Below are 7,047 nucleotides of genomic sequence, written 5' to 3' on the forward strand. Positions count from 1 at the left end.
GGGGGTTGTCATTTTTTTAAATCTTTCGATTTTTAGGTTACCAGACTTGGGAGAATTTTATTAGGATTAGGCCAGACTTACACAACTGTTTAAATTGTTAAGTTTATCATGACTATAATCATTTTAATGCACTTACCTCTGTGGTTACCTCTATGCCATTCTCTGAGGTGTCTGAGCTGATACATGGCTGAGAGGGAACACTGGGCTACCTGAGTGGGAATATACATGGATGTCTAATCTATAAATCTTTTTATTTCCTTGAAAGTGTTGAGTTTCAGCTCCATGGATAAGAAAAGTAGGTGAATACTTACATTTAGTCTATGCTCAGATGCCACCAATTTGACTACTTGATGGTCTTCAGCCAGCTCTTACTTTCACATAAGAAAAACATAAGGTGACAGTGTGAGAAATATAGTAGGGTGAGGTCAAAATGACTTTTTGGGAGACAATTCAGTGCCTTGATTTTAATTCCATCTGAAAATTTACTCTTAAACCTATTACTGCTTCATACTGAACTTTCGTTCCTTCTGGGAAACCCACCACTCATGTCTACGGAGAGTTAGACCAGATGCATTCTCAGTTTCTCAGCAATGGATTAAAACTGGTGTTTGTATGACTCTGGCTTACTTGTTGCATCTTCTCTTTCCAGAGTTTACTGCTTTGTTCTCCCTGTTTTTTCTTGAAGCATTTCTGCTCCCCCCTTTCCCTGTTTAAGTTATTTTTTTCCCGTCATTCCTAAAGGAGTTATATTCCTAGTGGTTATTGGAATAGTTGGATGTGGTTTTGCTGATTTGATGAAGCACCTCCAGAAATTATTATTTCCTTATTATAATTTTACAAGAACCAGAGTCTCTTTACAGCCTCATGTCACTCCATGTTTTTCCTGGGAGATGCCTGACCATGGGCCCTCTTTTTGCCTGCACAGGAGTAGCTCTCCAACAGCAGTCCTCATAGAAAGAGACTTTGAGTGATTCCCCACACCATTGTACAAGGGGCTGTGAGAGACAGAGTATTTCCAGCTGGGAGACACAAGTGCTGTTGTATGAGAGGGGGAGCACCAGAGCACTGCTGCCAAAGGGTCACACCATGGAAGCCCAGGGGTTTTATCTGTGAAAGGAGAGAATCACTCTGTCCCTTTCCATCCAGTAGATCCATAAAACTCTAAGGGGAGCTACTTGGCTCTCAGACTTGTCTGCAGCTCTTCTCAGCTTTGTAAGATTCCTGAGTACAGCAGTTATCAAGAGCCTGGACTAGATCAGCAGAGATATTACATGATATGGCTGGATAGCAAAGAGTTTGTGTGGTACAGATAAAAAGTAAAGAAGATGCATGGTATGACTGGATAGTAAAGACATCATAAGAATTAAAGGATCCAATAACAGCACCAGAGTAGCAGCAGGGACTTTTGCATGGTGCTTATTTGCAGTATGGCTGGTGTTACTCATGCACCTGCTTACCCCACCAGGTACAAAGTGTCCCTATGAGGTTTGTGCATCTTACTGAGATGAAGTTTTAAGACCTGAAAGAGATTCTACTGAATCCAGCATTTGTGTAAGAGACAGAAATGTGAATACGTGAATATTTTAATCAGCTGTATCTGTTAAAACTAGCTTATTCTCAGAGCCAATTTCTCAGAACAGTCTGGAGCCCTTTCTAGACCGCCTGGGTACTCCAGTAGTCCTGAGATGATGATGGTCTGACTTGCTTCAATATGTCCCAGCAGCAGTGTGAAGAGCAGAATATACCTGACAACTCATTTACATCCAGTACCTCACAAGATTTTTTCAAGCACTGATTAAATAAAGATCCTTTTTGTCCTGAAAGGCTCATAAAGATGCAAAACTCATAAACAGATCTAGATAACATTGGAGTTAGTTATCCTCAACCTGCCAGTACCTTGTGTTCTCCATTGGGAAAGCTAAGGGTAAGGAGTCCATCAAAGAGGAACCCATCAAAGACAGGGTGACAACGGCTTGGCACCTGCTTACCTCCCTGAAATTAGTGGTTATGCAAAGGAGACCTGGCCAGAAAAAGAAAAAATGTGGTCTGTATGAGGAATAAGCATGCAGCAGGACCTCCCATGCAGGGCTCTCTCACTACTTCGCCACTGTGATGCCCAGGGAGATGGAGTACTCCTTTCTGGGTTTGAGAACTGATGAGGAGCAATGGGCAGAGATTGATGGTGAAGGTGGCCTTGGGTGTGGTTAAACTGGGAACAGTGACCAGCTATACTGCTGTAATACAGCTCTCAAACACGTACATGCATACAAAATCAGAGTAACTTCTCCGTCCTGAACTGCCATGCACTCTGTATTAGTGGATCTTTGAAAAGCAGTGAAGTCACAGTAATTCAAAATGGCTGTGTCGAGCACTGGAACATCAGTTTTTCCCTTTTCTACTTCAGTCTTGACATTTTCCCCCTTAGAAACTCCCCAAACTCTTTCAAACAGAAAAATTCACAACCATCTGCAAAAGGCAGTATGTGATGGGAGCACAAGAGTAACTGCGTTTGCTTGTAAATAAAATACCAATTCAAAAGTTTAGTTGCCTCAGTAGGTGTTGTATATTTGTGTAAGGGTGTCTTGCAGCATGTTTGGACAGCTGCTGCTATTAAAATTTTTTGCCAAGTAAATTAAAAAAGCCACCTTCTAACTGTCATTTTCACAAATACATAAGGAAATTTGAAAGTACTTCAATGCAAAACTGAGTTATTTTAAAAACATCTTAAACCTTTGAATAGCATGTTCATTTTTACCCTATATATTTGCCTCAAAGTAATACAGACAGTAAATATATTAATGCTATACAGTTTATGGTTGCATGCACATATGTCCAAAAATGTTTTCTATCTTTGATATGATCTTCAATAATATTAAATTTACTATAAAATTATAAAATTATAAATCATAACGGCAAAGATAGATGAAGAATATTTGCTGCCAAATTTGGCACAAGACAAGCTTAATTCTCTCCTGCTAAACAGCAACAGCTGATATGGGACGTATTCATGGTTAAGAAAGATCTCTTCAAGACCTGTACCACTTGTGCAACGTGAAGTGTAGACTTAATTCCATTGGAAGCCCAGGGGCCTTTGCACTGAGGGTGGAGGCAGATAGTGCAGGAACACACCCCTGGAGCTTTTTTCCATTGTGTCACTCAAGTGATTCCCTAAGGGAACAACATTTATTCCTACATTTTCCAAATGCGCATAATATTGTTCTCTCTGTTTTCCTTTCGAGTCTTTGTCACCAGTTACAGTTCCAGAATACAGGGCAGGAATGGGAGGAGATGAGACTGAAGCTAGAGGTATTTGAAGGCATATCGCTTTAAATCTCTGCACGTTGAAAAAGAGAAGAAATACCACCCTGGGTTCATCTCTAGACTACAGTGGGTGAGACCACCTGTCTTTGTGTGGCAAGGATTTTTCTTCTGACTCCAAACTGAATATTTTTTTGCAATAAACTGTTTTGTTCTTTTCCAGGTTCAACTATACTCCAAGAATTCCCTTCCACCCTGAAGAACAGTTTGAGATTTTTTAACCTTGCAGACACTCGGTGGTGGGAAGATTGCTACGTACCATCTTGTACCATACATCCGCTACTGGGATGCTATTCCCAGTCAGGAACATTGCAAGCTCTTTGTTAGTCATATTAAAGCTGCTTTGGAGACCAACACTCTGTATGACACATTTGCTAAAGAGAGTTGTGTTCATGCAGTCTGAGCACAGGACCAGATGCCATGCAGGGGACCATTTTGGGTTCTGGCACTCATTTCCTATATACACTTTGATCAAGTTATTTGCAGTTTCCCCCAGTTTCATCAGATGTAGAATTGCATTTGTGGTGTGTGCTGACAACTCTTTGTCCTCTGTGGAGGGGATGAGATGTTTTGTTCAATCTCTTACATAAAAAACACCATGAACAGGAGGATATAGGGCTGAAATATGTTTCTTAAAGAATATAATCAAGCTGATCTAGATCTGAATCTGAGAAGAAACTTCTTTTGGCAGTAAATATTCTATTTAATCTATAAATAGCTCTTTAGATTGCCAGATAATCTTTGTAACTTATAACCCTGTTGGCCTGAACAAGAAACAAAATGTAGTCTTCAGAATGGAAGAGAATAAAATAAAATGTCAATGTAACTGACATGACCTTAGACCCAGATGGTGATTTCTGCTTTATGATCCACCAAACTAGCTTACCATGTGGTCAAAATTTCATTAAACATTTCTGCAGTCCTGATGTGTACAGTAAGCCATTCTTCTTCCAAGGGAAGCAGCTCATCCTTTGGAGATGTTTGTATTGCTATCACCATGGCAACCAAGAAAGATGAAAGTCAGAATACAAAGAAAAAAACAAAACCATTAGCTGAAGTATGGATAGGCAGTGAGACTGTAAAACCATGCATGGACTTTTAAAGGAAATGACTGTTCTGTATTAAAGAAACATAGCAGAATTTTAGGTCATCATCATCATCATCATCATCATCATGGCTAGGCTTCACGAACGAAGATTTGGGAAGGGCTCTACCCACGTTTGTTACAAGTGCACTGGTGGCTGAAAAGGCCAATACGAGATAGGCATGTCCGACTGCAAAAGGCACAGCAGAAAGACTCCTTAGGTGGTATATTCTGCAAGGCACGATTCTTTCTGCGTTGTCTTTTCTCCTCGAGAGTGATCCTGTGTGCGTTCTCAAAAGCATCAGCAGCATTAGTGTGTCTCCAGACCTCTTGATTGGAGGCCAGAGTAGACCAGTTATGATGATCAATATGGCCAAATTACAGGTACCATAGTCCAAAAATAGCACTCCTGGCTTCACTAAGTACAACAGCTCTTATAAACCTCATAAGAACAGATATCAGGAATGGAGGATTGTCCCTCTGACAGGAGGGAGAATCCATGTTCCATCCTGCTTCAAAGGGGAATGTGTCCCACAGTACAGACTGCTTCCAAGCAAGACCATTTGTGGTCCCACTTTTGACATGGGCTTTATGAAACAGAGCTATGATCAGCTGTGATGCTCACTCTGCCTGAGCTGGGCCATGAAAACGAGACTTCAAATAAATCCTAAAACCTGGGCCCCAAATAAGACACTTTGAACCCTACTCCAGTAGACTTGGTTGAGACTCATTGTCTAACTCAGCTTGAAAGAACTTCCTTGGTCAGCTAGGATTTGGTGTCATCCTACACTGAGAGTACCTTTACCCAGATGCTTAAATTGGTAGAACAAATCTATAAAATTCCATAAATATTATTTTCAGGAGAATGGATAAACCTATATTTTCCACAGACTAGAAGTCTGGTTATTGAAAAGTAGCTAGAAAAGCTACACATTTCCAACAGCTATATTCCCTTAAGGCATAGTTTGGCCTTAGATTTGAACTATGAGTCTCTGTCTAAAATTAAACTAAGTCTGGCTCAAAACATTGCCTTCTCACTTGTTCCTAAGTTCCACCACAAATGAGTCTGGCAGAAAAGGTAATTTGAAGACAGTTCTGAAATCCATTTGCAAACTTCAGGGTAGGCAAATATTACCTCTTTTACCATCCTGTTTGAGGGAAGAAGATTTGCTTAAATCAGTCTAAAATATTGCTTCATCTCATAAAGGGAAGACTGTGCAACACAGGCTGCTTTACTATTAAACAGAAAATCCAGTGAGATTCTTCCAGGTCCTCCTCTTTACTTATTTGTCATAGGCTAATAAAGAGAGGGTTTTTTCCCTTGGAGAATTTAGGGATTAGATAAACAAAGCACAACGCCACTGAGTCAGATGAGGACTTGCTTGTTAAATATTAACAAGCACTCAGCCTTTTCAAGTGTCTGCTTACCGATACCTCTGCCACAGGCTTCAGGGTTTGTTTTTGCAAGTTTTTTGCACATTACATTAAGCAAGCCTGTTTGTGTGTGACCACTAGAGTCAGACTCCTTTGGCTCTCTCCTGGTACCTGATGGAAGGTGAGTTATTCATGGGAAGGAGAAAAGGGGTTTTTGTTGTTGTTTTTTTTTTTCTTCCTGAATGCATCCACCAGAGTAGGCAGGAAGAGTCACCCAGACTCCCACTTATCCAGTTTATGCTATATGGGGCAGCAACACCTACTATGTAACCTGCTGGTGCCAGCATCCCATGCTGTGCCCAGCACACAGGACATGCAAACCTATTGTAACTCCAAGGTGGGGGTGTCCTGGTTTCAAATGCAAGGTGTTGACAAAGGGCTCAGATACCCCCAAACCTTCCACAGCCTTTCTTTAGACCTAACACCTAAGGTCAGCTTCACCTACGTGCGTGCGAAGACGCAGTAACTGGTCACAGACAAAAGGCTTAATTTCAAATCCAACTCATGGCGCTTTTCGGATTACTCCCCAATGGACTGTTTCTCTGTGTGTCCTCCTGCAGAACAGAAGCTTTGGTCTTCATGCACAACCCTTAAAAAACAGAGACAGTAAAAGAGAAACAAATTATGTCAGAATAGCTGAAGGCTTAATGGGAGCACAAATGAGGCAAAAGTCACTATATTTGCATTTATTTTCATTAGTTCTCAGATTTACAGGAGAGCCAGCAAAATGTAATTCGATAGTAAACCCAGTTAGTTACAGTATCCAAGCAGAGTGAAAGTCCCCTCAAATTGGGTGAAACTTGATGCTGCCAGCATACTGCTGAATCCCCTCCGGTGCATTTCCAAATCACATTCCTCCTTTACTCTGCTGAGTGCTGCCCAAAGAATCAACAGTAAATCAAGTAGACTGCAATATACTTCTTTTTTATAATGCATCTATAAATTTCATGGAACTATGGATTTCTTCTTATGAAATTTAATTTGAGTCACTTGGGGAAACATTTCCATATTGAAAGGAGCTCCCAGCTTTCATTGTACTTATACTTTGTTCTTACTGAATTGCACATGCTGTGATTTAAAGGGACACAGTCAAGGTAAAGCCTGCCTGCACAAAAGCAATTGGGTCCATTTCCACTTGGCAGATAAAAAGCAGACAGCTGCTGAGCTTAGCAATCTCATCTCCACCAGCCACTTGAGGATGGGCACAGTGA

The 7,047-nt window shown here is 40.8% G+C and overlaps 1 long non-coding RNA gene across 4 annotated transcripts in view; it reads left to right on the forward strand.

Moving 5' to 3' along the window:
• LOC113987520 overlaps window positions 1-4,240 on the forward strand; it is a 28,881-nt gene extending 24,641 nt beyond the window's left edge. For all 4 annotated transcript variants that reach the window (XR_005564187.1, XR_003540573.2, XR_005564186.1 and 1 more), the window contains 2 exons: window positions 3,240-3,391; window positions 3,482-4,240. This is a non-coding gene — a long non-coding RNA (uncharacterized LOC113987520). The remainder of the gene's footprint in view (window positions 1-3,239; window positions 3,392-3,481) is intronic.
• Window positions 4,241-7,047: the final 2,807 nt, after the last annotated feature.

The sequence above is a fragment of the Pipra filicauda genome, unplaced genomic scaffold (genome assembly GCF_003945595.2).
Source record: "Pipra filicauda isolate LSUMZ 115617 unplaced genomic scaffold, ASM394559v2 scaffold28_size6257848_pilon, whole genome shotgun sequence".
In the NCBI taxonomy this organism is placed as follows: Eukaryota; Metazoa; Chordata; class Aves; order Passeriformes; family Pipridae; genus Pipra; species Pipra filicauda.